The 27,104-nt window shown below is 35.2% G+C and overlaps 1 protein-coding gene across 5 annotated transcripts in view; it reads right to left on the bottom strand.

The window, feature by feature from the left end:
* The window catches only part of ZNF148 (zinc finger protein 148), a 122,927-nt gene that overhangs the window by 79,848 nt on the left and 15,975 nt on the right, over positions 1–27,104 (bottom strand). For 2 of the 5 annotated variants that reach the window (XM_032869439.1, XM_032869440.1), the window contains exon 2: positions 3,670–3,805. The exons of 2 other annotated variants lie outside the window; for them this stretch is intronic. The gene's annotated coding sequence lies outside the window, so the exon portion shown is untranslated. Of the gene's footprint in view, positions 1–3,669; positions 3,806–12,394; positions 12,412–27,104 lie in introns of those variants that run through there. One more of the 5 variants, XM_032869442.1, reaches the window with a different exon arrangement.

Genomic DNA, 27,104 nt, shown 5'->3' with positions numbered 1-27,104 from the left:
CTGATAAATATAGGAGAGGTTCTAAAGAACACCTGATTCCAAGAAAAGAGGTCTGTACATTTTAAGGTGAAAACAGATTTGGAAGACTTCTGCCATAATCCTCTAAAATTTTTGGAAGCACCTAGTTCCCCCTCAGAACATACACAAATATTCACCTGCCACTTTATCACCATTAATTAAATCTTGCATTCGAACATGAAAGAAATATTTCTCATTTAAAGATACTGCTTTTCTGTTTGGTTTACTTTGTTTGTATATTATTTTCCACCAACTTTTATTGAACAATGTAGAGCTTCCAACATTATGAGTCAAAATAGATTATAGTAGGCAAGCTTAGGAATTAAACATCATTCTTTTCTATAAAAAGTGTAATTTCCAACTCAAAATATTCTCCCAAATCAACAATACCCTGCCTTGTACCAGAACCCATTCAACCTATAAACCTCACTTAAAGGCAGAAGAAAAGTACTCAAAGGAACCTATTCTGAAACAGAAAAGCTACGTTTTACAAATTACTTCTGACCCAAAACAAACTCCTTGCTGTCTGGAGGATGCTGGTTATATTAATTTGGATATTAACATTTCCAACCTATGTATGAGCCAGTGAGAAATTACAGCTTAAAAAATACCAGCACTGAAAACACAAGTATCAGTCAGCCTCAAGACCAACCGGTCAGACAAAGCAAACCATGATCAATATGGATTAACAATTTGCCACTGGTCATTCTTAAGAAGTTTCCTATTCTCTTTCATCTTTCAAAAGAAGAGTTTTATCTATGCAAAAAAAAATGCTTCATCTCTAATTTAAAAACAAAGTCTACTTCTTGTCTAGGCATATTCTACATTCAGAAACCCCTTCAGATACACCTCTGTATAACTACCATTTTGCATCTATAAAGTATATCTTGTAAACTACACTCCTTGATGATTTTTAAATAACTACTAGTTCAAAACATTCTAACAGGAGCATCATTTATAATAATGGCAACTGGACAAAATGGTCTTTCTGATCAGTGCTAGCAACAATTAAAGACATTAAATAAGAGAAAATATAAGCTAAGATTCGTCATTTTATATAATATAACAAGCAAAGGAAAATCTCTGACACTTTCTTAACCACAGAAAAATAATTTGCAAATATTTAAGTCAAAATTAACAGGCATTTCTATATGCTTGCATCCCCCGTCAAATAAAGCAGAATCTAAACATATTCTGTATTCCAAATACTCATCACCAAAGTCTTCTAAAACAAGGTAACAAGAAAATAGTGATATTTAAAAATATTAAAACATCAAATTTTTGGCAACTCATACTGTTAAGAAATAGCTGTAAATTATCTTGAAAATGAGGAAGGAGAATTTAAAAAAGGTCCAAACAAAACAGAACCCTACATTCTGCTGGATCTAGTTGTTTCATCCATCACATCTTATGCCAATATCAACAATTCAAACACTAATGTTAAGAATACTTATTCTGTTAAGAAACTATGAATTTTCTATAGTTTTGTATAATAAAAGGAGTATCAAAAACAGTTCTTAAAACAAACTTCCCTGTACACTAGGAACATTAAAGACCTAAGTTATTTTTAATATGTGCTACATAGTAACCAAAACTTATTTCAAAACAGAGAAGTGCTAACTATTAATATCAACAGTTTTTAAACTTAGATAAATGCTCTCATTTTAATAATACAAACCCTGTTTTTTAAGTATGAACTAAGGATGTATTTACACCTTCAATACCAAAAACACTACTATAATGTCTTACCCTATTCAAGAATAAACTTAAGTCAACAGGACTACTATAAATGCTCTATGTAAGTACATAAATTTATCAAGACTAACTGTTACCTCAAGTCTTTTAAAAAGGGTACCAAGGTTAAAATATGTTAACATAAAATAATGTGGAAAATTGGTAACTGGTTTCCAAACTTTAACAAATTATATAATATATAATATTTGGTACTTGTTTCCAAATACAGTATTTACAACAGGACAAGAACCATAAAATACAATGTATGATGACGTATTTTTCATCTAAAAAGAACTATTTGAAGTGTATAATGTCTTTGAGGATAAGTTGTTCTGATCTTAGTTAAACATTTAGAGTAACAGACTCTTTAGAATTAGAAGGAGCTACAGATCATTTAGCTCTCTGTGTAACTGAAAAGATCCTCCCATCCAAGATCCCAATGCCCTTGTTTTAGAGTGTAAAATAACAGACAAATCATTTCACCCTAATGGCAGTGAAAAAAAAAAAATGAGGAATTATCTTAAGGTGATTTTAACTTTTAATACCTTATTTCATCTTATGATATCAAGACTAGCAGTGTTTAGTCAAAAAAAAAAAAAAAAGGCATGATGACTAGTCACAAAACTTTAACTGTCTCAGAATGCAAGTAAACACAATTTCCAAAGTATGTCCCAGGCCAAGAGTTAATGTTTAGATAATAAAAATTATATTTTAATGTTAATCCACACTAGTTAATGGAAAGTAAATCTGAAAGAAACCCTACTACAACACACAAAAAATTCCCCCTTCTTCCCTGCAACCAATCTCTTCTCTCCTTCTTGCCTAATAATAAAAAAGTGAGACACATGGCTACTTAGGTAAGATTCATTTCTCAGCCTTCTTTATACAGCTGACTATGGTCATTTGACAATGTTATAACCACTGGAATATGAATAGAAATGGTATATATAACTCCTCTTAAAGGGAAGGAAAATGTCCTTCCTTCCTTCCCATTGACAGACACAATGGTAACCATCTGGGACCACCAGAGAGAAGCCACGTATTAAGAAGAGCAAGACAGGGGCGCCTGGGTGGCTCAGTGGGTTAAGCCGCTGCCTTCGGCTCAGGTCATGATCTCGGGGTCCTGGGATCGAGTCCCGCATCAGGCTCTCTGCTCGGCGGGGAGCCTGCTTCCCTCTCTCTCTCTCTCTGCCTGCCTTTCCATCTACTTGTGATCTCTGTCAAATAAATAAATAAAATCTAAAAAAAAAAAAAAAGAAGAAGAGCAAGACAAAGACATCCAGGTCATGATGATTCTAGAGCCTCTATAAAATCTCAAAATTGTTTACAAATAAATATATTTCTACCTTCAAAGCCTCTGTCACCGTGGCCAAGTCTATATTTTAACTAGTATCTCTAATATAAATGATTAGGCAAACATACAGTATGTACAAATGTACAGTAACTGGTATGTTTTTTCATGTTTTATAAATTATATGCTAAACACTACTGAGTTTGATAATAGGTTTAACTAGTTTTCCAATGTATGAAAACAGAGTTTCCACGAAAATTCTGAAAAGTTTAACACGGGTTTGTATGTGTTAATGGCAAATGAGTGAAAAATACAATATCCTGCTGAAAAAAGGGTTAAAAGAGAAAACATCTTCCCACTTAAATTTGACTTAAGTTACATAATAAGCTACACATATTTTTCTGCACTAAACTAAACTTAACATCTAAAATGATATCATTACTCCTCAATTGTCTCTTAACAGTTTTCTCAAGAGAAAGATTAAAATCCCAAGTTTCTAACAGATACAAACATCAAAACATAATCTATGGTACAAAAATCAACATGAAATTCTATCACCCAAAAATGGTTTCATATTTGAAAAAATTAATTTATTCATGATTATGAAAAACAAGCGTTGACATTACCTGAGACTAAGGTAAAAATGAAGACTTCAAGGAAGGGAATGCTGTAGAGTTGAAAAAGAAATCATGGTTGAGTTTCTACCTTTCATAAGCTTCAGAGACCCTCAATACCACCTTAATCACTTATGCCATCCAAGTCCTACAAAAAAAAAAAGAAAGAAAGAAAGAAAGAAATAGAAAAACACACAACAAAATACATTACTTATGAAGGGAAAAAATACTGTACAAATACAACATGGAAAAACTGGTATGAATAATGAAGTGATCATTCTTTGTAAATAGGAAACCATGCCTGAATGACTGGTACAATGACTTGCTCTTAAGTTTGAAATTAGGAAGATAAAATAGTGGTAAGTAGTAACTGCGAAATAACCTTGGTCTTAAAAAAATAATTTGCCTAGGGGTCCCAGGGTCACTCAGTCGGATAAGCGGCCAATTCTTGATTTTGGCTCAGGTCATGATCTTGGTGTCCTGGGATTGAGCCCTGCATCAGGCTCCACCCTCAGTGAGGAGTTTGCTTCTCTACCTCTCCCACCACTCATGCACACACCCATGCTTGCTCGCGCTCTCAAAATTAAATAAATAAATCTTTTAAAAAAAATTTTTAAAAGAATAATTTGCCTAATCTGGAGTCTACAGCTTTAGAGATATGTGATGCTTAGGGAAATTCAGGGGGTTACAGACCTAAAAAGCTAGAAAAGAGAAAGCAAAGATTACAAAACCACTTAATAGTACTATTCATATCTACTTTACATGTATATGAAGTGAAGAGGGAAGCAAACACAATACCAGGCCTTACAAATAACAGAACTAGTCATGTAGAGAATATGTATTTATTCACAATAGAAACAATTACAGTTGTAAAATCCTATTAAATACTTAGATATAGAAACATAATCAGCCAGGTCATCTTTGACAGGAAGTGCTGACAGTAAGATGAGTACAATCAACCATTAATCACAGGAAGACAGTATGCCATACCCAAAAAAAACAAAAAATAAAAATGAAGAACACTAGCTATACACAATCAACCTGTCTGACAGTATTTCTGAGCATAGCAACAGACTCAAGAGTTTATGGAATTTACTACCATAAGTCATTAAAAATATTAGATTCCTGGGGCATCTGGGTGGCTCAGTGGGTTAAGCACTGACTCTTGATTTCAGCTCAGGGCATGATCTCAAGGTCATGGGATCAAGACCCACATTGGGCTCCATGCTTAGAGCAGAGTCTGGTTGTCCCTCTCCCTCTGCTCCTCCTCCTACTTGTGCTCTCTCTCCCTATCTCCTTCCCTAAAATAAAGGCCTAGTTTGCAACAATAAATTACAAGATTACAAAAAAATGAAAAATGTGACCTAAATATAACAAAAAATAGCAGTCACTGCAGTTTCTAGAGTATCCCCAGATGTTGGTTTAAGCAAACAAGATTTCAAAACTTTTATTACAGATATGTGAAAAGAACACATATTTAAATTTTTTAGTTATGAAAATAACCAATAAGAGAGTCTTAATAAATGTATATAGAAATTACATAAAAGAAGCACAGTGGAAATTCTGCAATTGAAGAGCATAGTAACTAAAACAAAATATTTACTAGAAGGGCTCAATGACAGATTAAAAACAGCAGAAAAACCTATGACCTTAAAGACTATCTACTGAAATTATCCAGTCTAAAGAACAGAGAGAAAATAAGTTGAAGAAAATTGAACAGAGCCTTGGAGGCTAACTTATTAACACTTCTGGAGTCCCAGAAGGACAGGACCGAAAGGGCAGGGGGAACAAATTTTTAATAAAATACTTGCCAAAACTTCCCATATTTTATTTTAGTTAAAAAGAAATCAAATTTACAGGTCTTAGGACTTCAATGACTCTCAAGGAGGATAAATACAAAAAGGCTCACACTTAGACACATAATAATCAAACTGGTGAAAGCAACACAAAGAGAAAATAATGCAAGCACAAAGAGAAAAATCACTCAGCATGTGCAGGGAACCAACAGGATTAACAGCTGACTTTCAATCAGAAACAAAAGAGGCCAGAAGACAGTGGAATGACATATTCAAAGTGCTGAAAGATAGAAGCTGTCAACCAAGAAGGAAAAAGAATTATCCTCCAAGAATGAAGAAATAATAAAGAATTATCTCAGACAAAAAAAGTCTTAGAGATTTTTTTGCTAGCAAACCTACCTAACAAGAAATACTAAAGGAAGTCCATCAGGCTTTCAGCTTTCAGGAAAAGACAACAGATTCTAATACACAGGAAAAAAGAAGAGCACCAGAAATAGAAAATATGTGGGTTAAACTAAAGGACTCTATAAATATATTTTTCTCATTTCTTCTCTCAAGATCTTTAAAGAACATAAGCATGGGGGCCATTAAGCACCTGCCTTTGGCTCAGGTCATGATACCAGGGTCCTGGGGGATCAAGTCCCACACTGGGCTCCCTGCTCAGTGGGAATCCTGCTTCTCCTCCCACTGCCCCTGCCTGCTTTCCCTCTCTCACTGTCTCTCTGTCAAATAAATAAAATCTTTGAAAAAAATAAATAATAAATAAGATAAATGCAGCTAAAACAGTACTTAGAAGGAAGCTTGTATCTTTATATATCTGGGGGAAAAAATGGTTCTCAAATCAGTAACAAAAGCCTCCACTTAACAAAACAGAAAAAGAACAAACCAAACCCTAAAGTAACCAGACAAAAGGGAATAAGATCAGAGCAGAAATTAATGAAATACAAAACAAAATTAGAGAAAAACTTGGTTCTTTTAAAAAGATCAACAAAATTAACAAACTTCTAAGCAAACTAAGAACAGAGAAAAAAAAGAGAAATTACCAAAAACCAGGAATGAGTGAGGGGATGGTAACACGGACCCCACAAAAATGAAGAGTTCTACAACTGAAACTAATAAAAATTATGTTAATTATACCTCAAAAAAATTTGAAGAATTATAAAGGAAGGAATATTCTAACAAATTTAAGCCAAGAAATTCCAGAACTTTTATAAAATGGACAAATTCCTAAAAAGACTATAGCGGAAACAGAAAAATCTGAATATAACAAATAAAGAAACTGAATTAGTATTTTTAAATTTCTCACAAAGGAAAGAACAGGCCTAAATGGCTTCACTGATGAATTTCATCAAATATTTAAAGAAGAAATACCAATCCTTCACAATCTCCTTCACAAAACAGAAGATGACGGTACATTCTGCAACTCAATCCATGAAGCCAGAGTCACCCTGAAACCAAATTCAAAGACATCACATAAAAACTACTCAGCAGTGTCTACAATTATAAAATTAGATACAAAAATCCTTACAAAATATTAGCCAACTGAATCTAACAACATATAAAAATGCCTATACACCATGACCAAGTAGGATATATCCCATGAACACAAAGGTGGTTTAACATCTGAAAATCAAATAAGGTAATACACTATATTATGAGAATACAGGACAAAAACCACATGGTTGTCTCAAGAGACACAGAAAAAAATCATCTGACAAAATTCAACACCTATTCGTAATAAAAACTCTCAACAAACTAAGACGGGAAGAAAACTAATAAGCATGTTCAGCAAGGTCACAAGAAGTACGTTCAGAAATATCATAAAATATTAAATCAATAAACAAAAATCGATTTTTATAGTGAAATGGCAGCTTTGTATCACAGCTTCCCACCAAAAATCTGAATTGATTCAAATCTTCTTTATCCCTTAGTAGAGTTTCAAAATTCTCTTCAAGTAGCCCACTCCCAGGCATTTTATATTTTTAATTGTTATTATCAATGTATACTTTTTCTTCCATAATATTAGTTCTAAGGCCTATTGTTTGTATAAAAAATTGTTTGTATATATTAATTATATAACCAGTTCCATTACTGAATTCTCTTAACACTCTCAGTATACAAAGAGGCAAGTAGACAAACTGAACAGAAATTATTTCAGACAGATGCCCTTCAAAAACATGGAAATTCAGTATATGATAAATGTGGCATTTCAAATACATACAAAAGAAATGCACCATTCAATAACTGGAATGGGGACAACCAGCCAGCTGGAAAAAAAACTAAAGCTAGAGCTCTACATCTATTGTTTATACCAAATATATTCAACATACATCAAGATTTTCAGCAATTTAAACCATAAACAGTAATAGAAAACCTGTATAATTCTTTTTCAAGTACCACAGTTCACTGAATCTAAAACTACCAATCTTAAGATACACAGCTATTTTATGGGTTACTAAGAAAGAAAATAATAATGTCAAACTATGACAAACCAGGGATTCATGTCATTCAGAGACATGACAACAGAGAGAAAAAAGTGAGTCCTATAACCAAGGATGAAGAGCTTTTAAACTTTACACAGAAACCCCCCACCACCAGCCATAAAGGAAAAGATCACTAAATTCAATCCTAAAAAATTAAAACTTCTATAAAGGCAAAAACAAAATCTAAGGATAAGGAAAAAAAAAAAAATTCCGTGAAAACAATTTGCCTAACAAATGGGTAAGGGCTCAGCATATGACCAAAGAGATCACTGAAAATATATATATGGCCAATAATGATGGGAAAATGCTCAGGCTCACTCATAATGAAATTTTGGAAAGCAATGCTAAACAACAAAATACTGACAAATATTAAAAAGTTTGACACTCGCTAGTGTTGTCACAGAGATAGAGACTCCCATTATCCTAGACTACCGATATTGGGATAATCTTTCAGTTAGGCAATTCATCTACTTAATTATCAAATGTACACACTCAGGCCAAGCAATTTTTCCCGTAGGAATTTATACTGCAGATCTGTTTTGTTTTGTTTTGTTTTGTTTTGTTTTTGAGAGAGAGCTCATGCACACACAGGAATTGGCGGGGGAAGGGCAGAGTGAGAGGGAGAGACTTTTGAGCAGACTCCACATGTGGAGCCTGATACAGGGTTTGATCTCATGACCCTGAGATCATGACCCGAGCCAGAATCAACCAGTCAGACGCTTACCCAACTGACCCACCCAGGAGCCCCTCATACTGCAGAAATATTTTAAAATACATGCAAAGATATGCCCAAGATTATTCACCATATTACCACTTCTTATAGCAAAAAAACTAAAAATGTAAATATACATAAATAAGTTAGTAGTTAATATAATTATGGTATATCCAAATATTGGAATACTAAACAGAATGAAATTAGAAGGAATGATACGCAAAAAATATAGAAGTTAACAAAAAGACATGTTGCTGAATGATATGTATGGTGTGATCTCATTTGTGTAAAAAATATGTAAATACAGGTATACATATAAAAGTCTGCATATATATTGGAAATGTCTGAGAGAATACACACATATACACAAATGTTAACCACGAATAGGAAATGGAGAGAAACTTTTCTTTTTTTTAAACCTTATAACATTCTCTACTGCCTAAGTGTATATACTCTTGTAATAAACCTGGATAAGGAATGAGAAATGCTGAACATGACAATTACCAGAAAATATGGAAAAAGAAGGAAATCTTAAAATATGGCCACTATATTATTTTCACATCCTCATTTTAAAAGAATTCTCAAAACAAAATTTATGAAAAACTTTAGAATTTCTATGATCATTAACAACTGACACCATACTATGTGCCATTGACAGATACGTAAATACCCTGAAAACTGTTAAATATTTAATTTTCTTTCACTAGTTTGAAGGATAAAAGCATAGGCCTAACATATGTACTAACTTAAGCCAAAAAGAAAGGAGAAAATCATCTATCTTCCTAAAATAAGGGAACTGGGGCCTAAAAGAGACATACAAGTAATACAGCTAAGTGAGAAAAGATAATGATCTGCATCCTATAAAACTAGTAACTTTAACTCTTTCAATGTAGATATTCATTATCTCTATATAGCAATACCATATATACATACATAATTCATGCTTATATTTAAGTGGGTATAAAAGGAAAAGGGATCATCCAAGAGATACAAAGTACTATCCAACAGTTGTGATTAGTTTATCAGTGTAGTTCATACCAAGCGCATGGACATCTATCACAGGTAAAAATTAAAGACTGAGTAAAACAGTGTTGGATTACCTATAAAATATGTCAAACAAATGTCCATCCCACCAGACTATCTGGCTCAATTTCCAAGCTCCCAATTCCTCCCCTCTACCTTGTAATAGTATAAAAATACAGGTTATCCCTCAGAAGAACCAGGATCAGACATATTCTTAAAGTCAAGTAAAATAGTGGTATCTAAATATGCCAAATCTAACAACATTCTCTTCATGGTAGAAACTGTTGGATTAAATAAAATTAGTAGTAAATGCTATCCCAAGGAAATGAGGAGACACGAAATGGACTTCTTCTAATTTAATTTCTAGTTGAGGATTAAGATTTCTTTAAAATCTTGGCAATAACCCAGAATTATCTTAAATAACTTAAACAAAGAAAGTAGGGGCAGCTTGGTGGCTCAATGGTTTAAGCATCTGAATCTTGATTTTGACTGAGGTCATGACCTTGGGGTCTTGGGACTGAGACTTGCGGCAGGTTCTGCACTCAGCAGGGACACTGCCTGAGATTCTCTCTCTCCTCTTCCTTTGCCCTTCCTCCCCACTTATGCATGCTCTTTCTCTCTCTAAAATAAAATCTTTTTTTTTTAAAGATTTTATTTATTTATTTGACAGACAGAGATCACAAGCAGGCAGAGAGGCAAGCAAAGAGAGAGAGAGGAGGAAGCAGGCTCCCTGTGGAGAAGAGAGCCCGATGCGGGGCTCGATCCCAGGACCCTGGGATCATGACCTGAGCCAAAGGCTGAGGCTTAACCCACTGAGCCACCCAGGCACCCCTAAAATAAAATATTTAAAAAAATAAAAAATAAACACAAAATGTGTTTCATTAAAATCTTATGTTGATACTCTCCATCATTCAAAGAATATAATTTCCTGCTGAAACCCCAAAGTAACATTTCCCTCAGCTCAAAAGTCCAACTACATTAATATACTTATTAAAAATACAAAAACATTAAGTATTTATTTAAAAATTTCAAGGCAAAGGTATTTAATAATACTAAAGCAGACTATACATATTTTTTTAAATATTTTATTTATTTTACAAGTAGGCAGAGAGGCAGGCAGAGAGAGAGAGAGAGAGAGAGAGAGAGAGGAGGAAGCAGGCTACCTGCTGAGCAGAGAGCCCAATGCGAGACTCCATCCCAGGACCCTGAGATCATGACCTGAGCTGAAGGCAGAGGTTTTAACCCACTGAGCCACCCAGGCGCCCAGACTATACATATTTTTAAATGTTATGCTATACTAAACCTTTTAACAGAGACTAATAAGGAAAGTTAATACCCTGTGTTGATATTGCATTGATATTAGACATATACAATTTATGTAACTGTAGTATTTTTTTTCCTGGCATATGAAATGGAGGTAATGAAGACTGAAAGCTGAAATTTTATTAGGAACAAAGAATAAGCCAAATAGGGCGCCTGGGTGGCTCAGTGGGTTAAGCCGCTGCCTTCGGCTCAGGTCATGATCTCAGGGTCCTGGGATCGAGTCCCACATCGGGCTCTCTGCTCAGCAGGGAGCCTGTTTCCCTCTCTCTCTCTCTCTGCCTGCCTCTCCATCTACTTGTGATCTCTCTCTGTCAAATAAATAAATAAAATCTTAAAAAAAAAAATTTAAAAAAAAAAAAAAGAATAAGCCAAATATAATTTTTTATTCAGAAATAATAAAGCATTTATATAGCTGCCCTCACACATTTTTAGGGTTCAATAAATATCATAAATAGCTATAAATGAAAAGCAAAACAAGTAACTTTAAATCTTTAGAAAATAACCAATATATTAATTTAAAGTTATTTATATAATTTTATCAAGGCATCACAAACACTACCGCACTTTCTAGTCCCTCAGCCAGTCAGTAGCTTTGTTGCTAAAATAGTTAGAAACTAAAAACTCTATTTTAAACTGCTAAGCTCTTGATTGCCTGCCTCAGAGTTTTGTCTCGAAGAATTCAGAAGAGCATATATGCTACCTTCTCAATTATGTAGAACAATTTTTTAATATGTATTTGCCATAAAACTATACTACTGTGGTAGACACTATTATAAACAAATAGAGCAACACTGTATTTGCACTACACTGCTATTCACTAGTCTATGTGAAGAACACATAGCTGTGTTCAACTTTTAGAATTAATTTCTAAAGCTATAGGAATACTGGAACGCTGAACAGAAAAAGCACAGCAAAGTCTATATACAGGAAATAAAAATGCCTTCAAATTATATATTTTAGTATTACATTATGAGTCTTTTTCAAAGTTGATTGGGTATACTTACTTCATAATCAAGACATTATTACATATGCCATCACCGAATATGGTAAAATCTACAGGCTGGACAAATGTTTTCGAAATGTTAATATTCTGTTGAAAACATTTTCACAAAAAGCCTACTCATCTTCTTGCATCACTTTTTATTGAAAGCTCTAAATTAAGGCTCTCACACATCAAAGAATATAACTAGACATGTTAAAAGAGAATGAAACAAAAAATAAAACAGTAACGCAAGAAGGAAAAGGAAACATGCAGCCCCCCCCACACACACATATATAGGCACACTCGCATGCACAGAATAATATAACCTCAAGGTCTAAATCTGTAAACAAATTCTGGAATATCATTTCCATCACAACCTTTCCTCTACCATGGAAACACACAATTTCCTCTAACTCACCAGTCACAAAGCCTCTGTCTCTGGAACCCTTAATTCATGGAGCATCATCTACCAATTTCACTTTTCCTTCCAAGTCTCTATTCTTTTCTCTTCCTCTCCCACTTCTCTCCCCCAAAAATGAGAAGTAAAGAACCTACCAAGCTGGAAACTAAGACCCTGTAAGTATAAAAAGAGGTATCAAGTTACTTGGACAACCACCTAAAGGTCAGTTATGATCTTCCTCTTTTCCTGCTTCACTCCCTCACATCAGGAGTTAGTGAATACTCCTTCTTAGCAATTCCTCTGATTTAAGGTTTTGCTGGCTAAATATTTCCTCATAATACCACTTGTGCAGATGTAAACAGTGAAATTAAGACTAAATAACATGTTTTAAGGCAGGAGTATTACACTTTGCTGTCAAATCAAGATATTTATCTTTAACCAAAGATAGCAGGATGTTACTAGATCCATACTATGCTGTAAATATGGACTTCTAATTTTACATAGTATGAACCCTCACACTTATTTAATAATTAAGGTGATTTTCTACCATTACCAATTTTAATAACTATGGTACAGAAAGAAAATAAATGAAATATTTTGCTGGGACCATTAGCTATTGTCCTTCATTATTCAGTTTTGAAAGACTGGCAATATTCACACACATACACAGACACGCGCGTGTGTGCAGGTGGGCTGATTCATTAAGACAACATTTTTGTCATTAACTGAGTCAACATTCTGACCACATGATATGCATATACAACATGCTACCTAAGATTCCTAAGACATGCATAAAATACCATGGCCTCTGCCCATAGGGGTTAATAATTTAGCAAAGATGACAAGTACACACATAAAAAATAAAATCTGTAATAATAACATAATGTAATAAGGGCTATTGAAGTTGAAGCAATTTATTATAGAAAAAATCAAAGCAGAGAACAATCACAGGCTGATGGGTGGCTCAGTCAGTTAAGCATTCAATTCTTGATTTTGGCTCAGGTCATAATCTCAGGGTGGTGGGATCGAGCCCTGCACTGGGCTCCACACTCATCATGGAGTCTCCTTGAATCTCTCTCCATCTCACTCTGCCCCTCCTCACTCAAGCTCTCTAAATAAGTAAATAAATAAATATTAAAAATCTTAAAAAAAAAAAAAAAGGCAGAGCAATCAATCCTTCCTTTCCTACTAAATGAAAAAGAAGTAATCTTTTAATGTTGATTCCACATTTAAAAATGCAATGAACGGGGCACCTGGGTGGCTCAGTGAGTTAAGCCTCTGCCTTCAGCTCAGGTCATGATCTCAGGGTCCTGGGATCGAGGCCCTTACTGGACTCTCTGCTCAGCGGGAAGCCTGCTTCCCCCTCTCTCTCTGCCTGCCTCTCTGCCTACTTGTGATTTCTCTGTCAAATAAATAAATAAAATCTTTAAAAAAAATGCAATGAATATATACTTCCTAGGACTTTGTAGTTATTAACTCACTTAATCCAAACAACCAATTTAGGAGATTGGAACTATGATTACTCAGTTTCCGAGAGAGGGTTAAGTAACTTACCAAAGGTTATAAAACTAGTAAGTGGCAAAACCAAAGTCCTTATAATGGGCTGCAAGGCCCTCTACAATCTGTTGTGCTATGCTCTCCCCACCACGACCACCAGCACCAGCACCACCACCTTTCAGACCTCATCTTCCATATTCTCCCCCTGCTCACTCCACTTGAGCCTCACTAGCCAGACCTCCTTATCTCCCTAGATCTTCTAGCATGTACTGTCTCCAGGCATATGGTACTGGCTGTTCTAGGCCTGGTACACTTCCTCCAAAAGATACTCCTAAGTAAATCCTTTACCTACTTCAAATCTTTGCTCAATCATCATCTTATTTAAGAGGCATTTTCCTGCCATACAATTTAAAATTGTAACCTGCCCCCACATACACTCACCCAATCCCACTTTAATCTGTTACACATTTTGCATAGTAGTTACCACCTCTCAACATACTACGTAATCTGTTCATGATCTTTTATCATTTTTCTACTCCCAACTATAAACTCCACAAGGGCAGGAATTTTATTTTGCTCAATGATAAATCTTAAGTGCCTAAAACAGTGCCTTGCCCATAGTAGATATCTTAATAGTTTTTAAATGATTATATAAAGCTTAACTCCAACAGAGAAATAAAACTTCAGAAGCTTAATCACCACACAACACTATCTCAACTATGGAATCACAGATAACAAAACTAAAGCATCTAGAAAAGTCACATTAACCTAATGAAACAGTAAAACCTGATACCAAAACCAGCCTAGTGAGGTTTTGGCAACATTACCCTTCAGATTGGTAAATTCCCCTAAAAAGTTTTAGAGGTCTGGGGACACCTGGGTGGCTCAGTTCATTAAGCGGCTGCCTTCGGCTCAGGCCATGATCCCAGGATCCCAGCTCAACAGAGAGCTTGCTTCTCCCTCCCACTCTGCCTGCTCTCTCCCTCTCTGTTAAATGAATAAATAAAACCTTAAAAAAAATTATTAAAAAGTCTTAGAGGTCTTAAAAATAGATTCAATCTACTGATGAGTTTACTATAAGCTTTATGAAACATTGTATCAAACAGAAAATCATTCTTAGCAATGTAAAGAACCATTTTAATCCTACCTAATTTCCTTTGTTTTAAAAGAGTGCTAATAAAGAATTTCAAAAATACTGTTAGAAAAGCTACAAAAACTGCATGCACTTTACAATAGATCAGAAGAAACTTTATAGTTTTTTCAAATATTTCACATGCTCAATGTTTAATTCTACAAACCTAGGCAACTTCTATCTCATTAAATATTTTCAAAGTGTAACTGTATGTTGTTTGCTCGGTGTATTTCAGCCTAGCATACTGTTTCAACTGTCATCTTTGCCTAGAAAAGTAAGATTGCAAAAGATGAGGTTTTTTGAATTTATGATCAAAATCCAGATGAGAGGAAACCCCCACAAGAACGGTCTATATTAATTTCTGAGACAATCTAATCAAAACTTGGGTTTCATAAGTATTTTACTATATTATGCACCTTAATGTTACTTCCAAATACAACCATTCTAGAAAAGCTAATTGAGAAAAACCATAGTTCTTGGTTAATTATCTCTTAAAAACCTCATTTTTAGGGGCACCTGGGTGGCTCAGTGGGTTAAGCCTCTGCCTTCAGTCCAGGTCACGATCTCAGGGTCCTGGGATCGAGCCCCACATCGGGCCCTCTGCTCAGCAGGGAGCCTGCTTCCCCCTCCCCTTTTGCCTGCCTCTCTGCCTACTTGTGATCTCTCTTTGTCAAATACATAAATAAAATCTTTATTTAAAAAAAATTTTTTTAAATCCCTCATTTTTTATTTCACTGAAATGTGTAATGCTTACAAAATTTCAACTATTGATGCTTCCCTAAGTACTACCAAATAAAAAGGCTACTACCTCTTGCTCTTTAAATGTAATCAAGAAAAGCACAAAGCAATAAAAGAATATGAAATAGCACATATGGTATAAGAATCTGAAACAAAAAAATACTTTAGTATCTTTTAAAGTCCTTTAGCATCTTTTAGCTACATCGCATTTTAAGGTGAGTCAAGTTCTAGGATTACATTAGTTCTTATTTTTGTGATTTAATGATGTTTTCTGAAAGTTTAAAAGGGGGTGGGAGCTTGTTCCAGGCAAAAGATTTTTATAAATATGGTTGGAACTTCTAAACAGTAATAAAGCACAGATATCTGTTTCTTTAATTTACACTAGCTGCAGTAAAAATTAAAGTTATTAGAACTCTATATGAATGACAGTCCAACAGTGTATTTTTCATGACCAGATCTTTCCCAAGTAGGAATGAGAGCCCCAAAAATTCAAACCAACCACCCCAGAAATTACCCTGCCCAGGTCTTTCTAGAACCACCTGCCATTTCTACTCTCAACAAAAATCAGGCCAAAATCTTATAACCTTTTCAATTAATGTAGCTAATCCACTCAGCTGAAAATGAAAATCCTACAAAGGAGTAATCAAATTCTTAAAAGAAAACTGACCAAAGTGAGTGAAATAAAACCACGAACTGAAAATTTCAATTTGCCCTTGACCTTTTCAAATCACCTAAAAAACAAACATTTGTCAAACAAGAAACCAATTGTCCACCACAAGCATTTCTATAAACTCCTTAGACTCTAAGCCACTAAAGAGGCAGGACTAACCTTGCAATCTAAGTTACCTGTTAAGGAGAGACACCTCCCAAAAACCATGACAAACTATCAAGCAACTAACTATTTAATCCTTCCCCAATTTAATAATAGAAATTCATTTTTAAGATTGGTAAACCACTCTCAGCTGGTTAAGCATCCAACTTGGTTTTGGCTTTGGTTGTGATCTCAGGATCATGAGATCCAGCACTGTGTTAGGTTCCATGCTGGGCGTGGAGCCTGCTTGGGATTCTCTCTCCCCCCAACTCTGCCCCTCCGCCTCCTGCATGTGCACGTGCATTCTCTTTCTCTCTCTTAAAAAAAATTAGTAAACCAATAAACTCAAAAGGAAAGCTGCTTTACTTTTACTTGTACATAACTTTTTACTGAATACACATTTGTAAAAAACATTTATACTATGATGATCAAGATCACACAAGCAAATTTTCAAATGATGTCCTCAAAAATGATACAAGCATACTCTGATAAAGTACTTCGTGGTATACAAACTACTTTCACTTGTCACATTTCACCTGACGCCCTACAATTACCTAGGCAGGTATTATTTTTATCTCTGAGGTTCAAGGGGTTAAGTACACAAGTCCTTCCCAAGTTAAAAATATATTTAATGCTACTCAACAATGTCCTGGGAGTAAAAAAAAAAAAAAAAAAATATATATATATATATATATGTATTTATATATTTGAAGTACAATAATATCAATGAGCATAAAATTTTAAATTAAAATGCTATCTATGACAGTTATCAAGTAAAGAAAATTAAATAACCATAATTTTCGTAACACAAAAATTATCCCAATAATAACCAAGGAAACCCTAAAAAATTATAATACTCATTTAAAAATTAGTTTATTTACAATGATTTTTTAAAGTGTCAATTCTTTGTGAACAAAAACATAATGTTAAAATATTATTAAAAACCAAAGATAAGATGAAACTGGAATTATTACTTCTCATATGGAATATAATTAACTCTCATTTAAAAACATGCAAATGGTCCACAAAAAGCCAGTTCATCTTTTGAAATTTCCATCTTACTCAATCACATAATCATTCTTATCTCCTATCTAGAAAGCAGACACCAGTACACCAGACACCAGTACAATGTAGAGTTATGCCTACACATAAAACAAATGGTTTTTAATCTGATTAGCAAACTGAGATTTGCTATCAGAGTCATTCAGAAAATACCTCAAAAAGTGGCTGCAAAGGAGCCCAGTGAACATAACTGCAGTAACTATATCAAGTTTTAACAATTTATGAAGTATGTTTGTGAGACTGTTCTTCTAAATAGGAGAAGTCGATTTAGCAAGTCAACTCATTCAGAAACATGAGCTTCTACTAACGTAGAATGATGTTTTCTTATTTGGGCCAATTTATTCTCAATTAGAAAATTAGGAACTGTAATGGCAGGTCAGGACATTTTATCTGCTCTTTTCAATCCATGAATTAGAAACAGATTAAATTGGCCTCATAATACAAGATTTTCATTTTGTTCTGAAAATATTAATATTAAAATTCTACAATGTACTATTGGAATTATTAAACATCTTAAGTGCAAATAATTTATTAAACAAACAGATCTTTGAAAAAATACTCAGAATTTATAACCTCATTTTAATTATCTACATAACAAAATTCTGTTTATGTGACAGATGCCTAGTAAAATAGCATGTATCTATTCTCTGGTACCCTCTTGAACTGGTTAGGACTGACTTCCCAAAAACTTAGGTGTCTGTTATTCTGATTTATAAACAAAGCAAGCATTTATATAGTGCTTAAAACTTCACAAAGCATATATCCATATACTATTATTTTCAAAGCTAATATAACCTGACTGGAGATCATGTAGGTTCACAAAAATTAAGGAATCTGAACTCCCTGTCTAGACAAGATGGCGCAGATCTGTTTTCCTCTGCTCCTCCTCACTAAGCACAATTATAAACCATGGAAATAATACAAGAGACAACCAGAGGGAAACTGGTAAGGAGGCAGTGAACCAGTCTGGGACCAGAAGACAAGAAACAAAAGAGCTGAGCCCCCATACCCAAGAGAAAAAGGCAACCCAGACTGTCATTTCCCGAGCACCAACTTAGCAACAGAAGGCAGACCAGAAAGTCACATTCTTCCCCCAAATTAAACTGGAGTACCTCTACACTATAAGGGGGAAATCCAACTGGAAGTCCAGCCAATAACAATGACCAGGGGAAGAAATTCTTCCTTACCCACTTGGCCTGAGATTGTTTTCTGCCCAGAGATAGAGACAAGTAGGCAAAACTGAGGAACCCAACCAGAGCAAGCAACTCAGTTTGGGCCAAGCCTCTCCTCTCTCACCCAGAGACTGGAGGACAGAGAGAAGAATGGGGAGGCATGGGATGAACAGTAGAGGATCTTACCACAATTCACTCCTTCCATCTTGCAATATCCAGAAGCCCAGCAGGGGGAAAACACTTTTCTTCCCCCGGCAGCATCAACAAGGGCTGAATGGGAGCCCAACAGCATCAGATAAATTAAGGTGACCACAAAGACTCTGAAAATTAAATTGCCAACGGAAACACAGCTTACAAAAGTGGGCCCAAATCTGTATGCTAAATCTAAATAGGGTCTACTAAAATAAAAATGTAAATAGAGCCCAGAGACTCCTAATACATAAAACAGAAAAGACTCAAGAAGTAACAACATGAGTGAGGAAAGATCATCAACTAAGGCCAATGCAGAGATGAATCAGACACTGGAATTATCTGACAAGGATTTTTAAAAACCATAATAAAAATGTATCAGCAATCAATTATAAATATTCCCAAAACAAGTGAGAAAATGGAAAATCTCAGCAAAGATACAGAATTTATTTAAAAAAAAAAAAGAAGCAAAAGAAAATTATAGAGCTAAAAAAAATACAGTAACAAAAATTTGAACTCACCGGATAAACTCAATACAAACAAATTAAGTCTGGGGCAACTGCAGACCAATAACAAAAGAGCCAACGTTCATATCACTAGAGTCGCAGAAAGAAAGGGGAGGTGCTGAAAAGAGTATTTGAAAAAATGATGGCTTAAAACTGATCAAATGCTGCAAATACAAACTTACAGATCCAAAAAAACTGAGCAAACCCAAGACAGGATAAACACAAAGAAATTTACACCAAGATACATCATAATTAAATGTTCAAAATTAAAAACAAAGAAAAAACTGGGAAGGCAACACACATAAACAACATACTACTTATAATGGAAAAACAATTCAAATGACACCAGATCTCTGAAATTAAAGAGGCCAAGAAAAGTGGCAACAGTATTTTTTGAATACTGCCAACCAAGAATTCTATATCCAATGAAACTATTCTTTAGGGTTTATTAAACATCCATTTAACAATCCATTCAAACTATGACAACAAAATACTACAGAATGGGTGGCTTATGCACAACAAAAACTTATTTCTCACAGTTCTGGAGGCCAGAAGTCCAAGATCAGGATGTTGGTATGGTTGGGTGAGGGCTCTCTTCCAGGTAACAGACTTGTCTTTGTATCCTCACAGGACAGAAAAGGGCAAGAGAGCTCCTCTCTGGCTTCTTTTGTAACAGCACCAATTCCATCCATGAGGGCTCCTCCCTCATGACCTCATCACCTCCCAAAGGCCCCAACTCCCAACAGGATTTCAGCATATGAATTTTAGGGAAATATATTCAGACCACAAAAGAAACAAAGGGGCCATTTTAAAAAAAGCATTCCCCAAAAAAGAAAAACTAAAATAATGTGTCACCAGCAGCCATACTTATAATACAGACTGGATGAAGAAAACATTCCAAACAGGAAGAAAAGAAATACAGATATACACAACAGATTATCCTTTCTATTAGTTTTATAAATCATACTTGATGACTGAAACAAAAATGACAACATTATTTCATACCCAAGACAATTATGTTTAAAAGTTGAGAAGGTAGGGGCGCCTGGGTGGCTCAGTGGGTTGAGCCGCTGCCTTCGGCTCAGGTCATGATCTCAGAATCCTGGGATCGAGCCCCGCATCGGGCTCTCTGCTCGGCGGGGAGCCTGCTTCCTCCTCTCTCTCTCTGCCTGCCTCTCTGCCTGCTTGTGATCTCTCTGTCAAATAAATAAATAAAATCTTTAAAAAAAAAAAAAAAGTTGAGAAGGTGGGACGCCTGGGTGGATCAGCAGGTTAAGTTGCCTGCCTTCAGCTCAGGTCAGGTTCCTGGGGTCCTGGGACCACGCCCCACGTCAGGCTCCCTGCTCAGTGAGGAGCCTGATTCCCTCCTCTCTCTGCTTTTCTCTCTCTCAAATAAATAAAATCTTTTAAAAAAATTAAATAAAAAGTAAAAGTTAAGAAGGTCTAAAGGGTAAAATAGAGGTGAAGTTAACACATTTTGGTTGAAGTTGTAAAATGTTGATACCAGCAGATCATTATAAATCATATATGCATACTGTAAAATAACTACAACAACCACTGTAAAATCTATACCAAGAGACTCAAAAACATTATAAATCAATCTTCTGCACATTATAAAAGATGGGAAGCCTAAAGAATGTTCCAGTAATCTGCAGGAAGGCAAGAAAAAAGAACCAAAATCCAAGAATCAGAGAAAAGCAAAAACAAAAACAAAAACAAAAACCAGCAGACATAAGTGGTGACCAATCAATAATTACCTTAAATGCAAATAGCCTAAACAAACTAATCGTAAGACTGGCAGAGCAGATTCTTTTAAATGGCCCAACTGTATGTTCCTAGCAAGAAATCTGGTAACATATGTTGAAAATAAAGGAATGAAAAAGCTGTAACAATACCTTTTTTTAGAAAAGCACAGTGGCTATATAATAACACAATCAACCAACAGAATCTAACTAATACACAGTTGATCCTTGAATAACTCCCTCATATAGTCAAAAGTCCATGTATAACTTTTGACTCCCCCCAAACTTCACTACTAAAGCCTAGGTGTTGACCAGAAACCTTACCAATAATATAAACAATCCATCAACACATATTCTATATACTACATTATATACTGCATTCTTATATAAAATTAGAAGAAAATGTTAGAGAAAATCATAAGGAAAACACATTTAAGTACTGTAAAAAAATCCACATATAAGCGGACGAGCGCAATTCAAACCCGCATGGTTCAAATGTCAACTGTACATAGAATACTCCACCCAATGACAGCAGAATATACCCATGGAACTTTTCAAGCACCCATGGAATATTCACCAAGATACACCATATCCTGAGCCACAAAACAAACCTCAACAAATTTAGAAGAATTAAAATAATACAGAGTGCAGTCTGTGACCATAATGGACCTAAACTAGTAATCAGTAACAGAATGACAACAGGAACACACGGGAAGGGGGAAAAAACACTTCTAAAAAGACCATGGGTCAAAGAGGAAATCTCAAAGAAAAATTTAACATACACAAATACATAAGAATGAATGAAAATAAAAACATGTCAAAATCTGTGAGATGCACTGAAGCAGTAGTTAGAAGGAAATTTATAACACTAAATGCTTACATTAGAAATGAAGAAAGGGGGTGGGGGATTGTGGGGGGTAGGGAAGGAAAAAATCAAACAAGATGGAATCGGGACGGAGACCAACCATAAGGACTCTTGATCTCACAAAACAAACTGAGGACTGCTGGGAAGTGGGGGGGGGGGGGTTAGGGAGAGGGTGGTTGGGTTATAGACATTGGGGAGAGTATGTGCTATGGTGAGTGTTGTGAAATGTGTAAGCCTGATGATTCACGGACCCGTACCCCTGGGGCAAATAATACATTGTATGTTAATAAATATAATTTAATTAAAAAAAATGAAGATCTCAAATCAATAACCTAACTACCACCACAAGAAACTTAAAAAAAGAAAAACATAAACTCAAAGCAAGCAGTAGGTAGGAAATAATAAAGAACAGAAATGAATGCGACTGAAACAGGAAAATGGAGAAAATCAATAAAGCAAATTTTTGTAAGTCTCGAATATGACTAACCAATAGAAACAAAGAATACACAAATCACCAAGATAAGGATTTTAAAAAGGTTATCACTGGGCTACTTGGGGGGCTTAGTCAGATGAGCATCCAATTCTTGGTTTCAGCTCAGGTCATGACCTCAGGTCATGGGAACTGGGATGGGCCCCAAGCTGGGTGCAGAGCCGGCTTAAGATTCTCTCTTTCCCTTTCTCCCTCTGGCCCTCCCCAGAACCCCTCCCACCGCCTCCCCCCCCACACACACATGCGTTTTTTCACACTTCTTCACTCTCTTTAAAAAAAAGAAATGGAAAATTGGTTTAACATTCAAAAATCAAGTAATATAAATAATATACCCTATCAATACGAGGACAAAATATTTTTTTTTCTAGATCTCAGCAGATGAAAAAAAAAATGACAAAATCCAACCCCTTAGCAATAGAAGAAATAGAAGGAATATAAGAAAATTTCCTCAACCTGATAAAGGCCATCTACAAAAAAATCTAACATTATACTGAATGGTGAAATACTGAATGCTTTCTCCCTACAACCAGAAACAAGACAAAGCTGTCTACTCTTGCCTTTTTTTTTTTAAGACTTTATTTATTTATTTATTTGACAGAGAGAGAGAGAGCACAAGCGGGGGCAGGCAGCAAGCAGAGCAGGCAGAGGGAGAACCAGACTCCTCATTGCACAAGGAGCCTGATGTGGCACTCGATCCCAGGACGCTGAGATCATGACCTCGGCCAAAGGCAGAAGCTTAACCAACTGAGCCACCCAGGCACCCTACCAGCACTTCTTTTATTCAAACACTGTACTAGACAGTCTAACAAGGAAAATTAGGTGAGAAATTTAAATAAAAAGTATTCACAATGGAAAGGAAGCAATAAACTGAACCTCTATTTACAGATGACAGGATCTTATATACTAAAACTAAAGAATATACTTAAAAAAAAAAAAAAATAGATGGGACCAGGGAGGGAGACAAACCATAACAGACTCTTAATCTCAAGAAACAAACTGAGGGTTGCTAGGGTGTGGGGGGAGGGACAGGGTGGCTGGGTTATGGACATCGGGGTGGGTATGCGCTATGGTGAGTGCTGTGAAATGTGTAAGCCTGATGATTCACAGACCTGTACCCCTGGGGCAAATAATACATTATATGTTTAAATAATAACCATTATATGTTTTTAAAAAAGAATATACTAAAAAAACTACAGTTATATTAATCAAGACAGTGGGGTAGTGACAGAGGGACAGACACATAGATCAATGCAAGAGAGAACACAAAACTAACCAACATAAATATGCCCAAGAGATAATATAATTCAGTGAAAGAAAGACTGTCTTTTCAACAAATAGTGCTGGAATACCTGGACATCCAAAGGCAAAAAAATGTCTTGACCTAAACCTCACAACTTCATATAACAATTAACTCAAAGTGGATCATGAATTTAATGTAAACATAAAACTATAGAACTTCAGATAAAACACAGATGACATCCTTCAGGACCTAAAGAAAAGGGTTCCTAGACTTGGAACCAAAAACATGATCAATAAAAGAAATCAGACTTCAGGATGCCTGGATGGCTCAGTCGGTTAAGCATCTGCCTTCAGCTCAGGTCATGATCCCACTGTCTGGGGATCGAGCCCCACATCTGACTCCTTGCTCATCAGGAAGCCTGCTTCTCCCTCTGCCTGAGACTCCCTGCTCCCCACTCACCCTGCTTGTGTGTGCATGCGCGTGAACCTGCCCTCTCTGTCAAATAAATAAATAAAATTTAAAAAAAAAAAGGTAACCAGACTTCATCAAAATTAAAAACATTTTCCCTGTGCAAGAACTTGTGAAGAAGATGAAAAGATAAGCTGCAGACTGAGAAAATGTTTGCAAACCATGTATTTGACAAAGTCTTATATCTGGAATATATAAAGAACTCTCAAAACTTAACAGTTAAAAAAAGACATATTCTGATTAGAAAATGAGAAAAAGGCACGAACAGACAGCAAGAAAGTACATATGAAGATGTTCAATATCATTAGCCATTAGGGAAATGCAAGTTAAAGCTACAATAAGGTATCACTGCATACCTATTAGAATAGCTAAAATAAAAAATAACAAAAACATTGGCAAGCATGAAGAACAAGTAGATCTCTCACACACAGCTGATGAGAATATAAAACAGAATAGCCACCCTGGAAAAACAGTTTGGAATGTTCTTATAAAACTAAACTTGCCCTTGCCATACAACCTAAAAGGCTCACTCTTGGGCATCCATCTCAATACACAACTGTATACAAAATGCTGTATGTGAATGTTCATAATCAACTTGTTTCTTAATAGCAAACAGTGAATATACCCAAAGTCCTTCAACACATGAGTTTTTGATTCACTGAAATATGTATTAATATATCATTCTTGAAATGACAAATCTACAGAGATGGAAAATAAGACTGCGATGAGACAGGGAGGACTTTTGGCGTGGGATGCAAATATAAAGGAGCAGCAAGAGGGGTTTTCTTTGTGGTGAGGGAACAATTCAGTACCTTCACTGTGGTGGTAGTTATATGAACTAATATATAGGAGAAAACTGCAAAGAACCATAAACACACACAAATGAATTCATGTTAAACAAATGGTGCATAAATGTGGCGGTTTAGTTAAGAGTAATGTACCAATGTCAATTCAATGTCAGTAAGAGTAATGTACCAAGAGTAATGTACCAACGTCAATTTCCTGGCTTTATAAAATGTGTCACCATTTGGGAAGCTGGGTAAAGGATACACAAGACTGTACTAATTTTGCAGCTTCTTGTGAATCTATAATTATTTCAAAATAAAATTTGTTAACAAATAATATGAAAGGGGAGAAACAGGGTAGAGGTATAGATGAAACAAGAATGGCCATTAATTGCTAATTGTTGAAGCTAAATCATAGTTATATGGAGAGTCATAATACTCTTTAATTATTTTTTGTTCCCCCCATAATAAAAAGTTAATAAGGGGAGGCTGGGTGGGCTCAGTCAGATAAGCATCTGCCTTCAGCTCAGGTCATGACCCAAGGGTCCTGGGATTGAGCCCCACACCACATAGGGCTCCATGTGCGGAGGGGAGCCTGCTTCTCCCTCTCCCTCTGCCTGCAGCTGCCCCTGCTTGTGTTCTTACTCTTTCTGTCAAACGAATAAATAAATCTTAAAAAATAAAAAAGTTAATGAAAATATAAGAAGGCCATATATTAATATTAACTGCAGCTTCTCCAGTTGATTTTTTCTTGTTAATATGGATTTCAAATTATTTTCTATAAATTTTTTATTTAAAACAGTTTTTAAAGAAATATTTGCTCATATAATCCTCTATTCCCTTTTGTTTTACTCCCTTAAAAAATGTAACACTATGGGCACCTGGGTGGCTCAGTGGGTTAAGCCTCTGCCTTCAGCTCAGGTCATCATCTCAGGGTTCTGGGATGGAGTCCCGCATCAGGCTCTCAGCTCGGCGGAGAGCCTGCCTCCCCCTCTCTCTCTCTGCCTGCCTCCCCCTCTCTCTCTGCCTGCCTCTGCCTGCTTGTGATATCTCTCTGTGTGTGTCAAATAAATAAATAAATAAAAATGAATAATTCTCAACTGAAAAAAAAAATTAACACTACCGAAAAAAAATTTTAAAGATAAAAAGAACCCTATTAATACTTCTTCCTGAAAATACACTGCTTAATTTGAAAATATTTCATCTAAATACCCAACTTGTATTTCATCCAATTAATTTCACCTGAAAGTTACAGTATCTTTTTCTACAGTTAAACTGAAAGGATCTTGCTAGAACAGATTTACTATTAGCACAGTAATTCATCACACAATTCAAGACACCCAAAGCTGTTTTAACAGTTCCAGTTGGGTTTGCATTTGCAATGTTCCAGTTGGGTTTGCATTTGCAATGTAGCCTAATGTATCATAATTAATTTTGAATTGTTTTGTTTTAAAATCGAATGTAGTCTTTTTAAAATTTTCAAACACTTTTTAAAAAAGCAGATGCTGCCAAATTTACACAAGTTACAAAACCATGTTGGTAAATTCAACAAACACATGGGCATCTGAAAAAGCAACAATAATTCACTAAATACTGAGATTTTCACAATGCAATTATTTTTTAATTATTTAAATGTATCTGTATACCAAGGAAAAATGACCAATACTGTTTCTCTCAGTACTGAAATTAATTTTAATTCCGTAAATTATAGGAGAAACAAGAGACCTGAGCTCTGCATTATCTGTGAGAACTTGGGTAAGTCACCATCTCTCTGAAACTCCATTTCCCCATCTACATACTAAGAGTTAAACTTTTAATCCTGCAGCTCCAAAATCCCATGTACTGGTGATCTAAAATATACTTCATAACTTTTGACCCATGATCATTCTAATGACAACTTGGAAAAAGATTCATAACAATGTGACAGAGATTTCAATCACATTATAAATAATTTTTATAGATTTCAATTATTTGGGAGAACGTTATTCTTGATAATATGAGGTTGGGGTTTCTCAACATCACATTACTGAC

The sequence above is a fragment of the Lontra canadensis genome, unplaced genomic scaffold, assembly GCF_010015895.1.
Source record: "Lontra canadensis isolate GAN:19392208 unplaced genomic scaffold, GSC_riverotter_1.0 scaffold38, whole genome shotgun sequence".
NCBI classification, from domain to species: Eukaryota; Metazoa; Chordata; class Mammalia; order Carnivora; family Mustelidae; genus Lontra; species Lontra canadensis.
The sequence above is the reverse complement of the archived record's forward strand: the minus strand, read 5'-3'. Positions and strand labels throughout refer to the sequence as shown.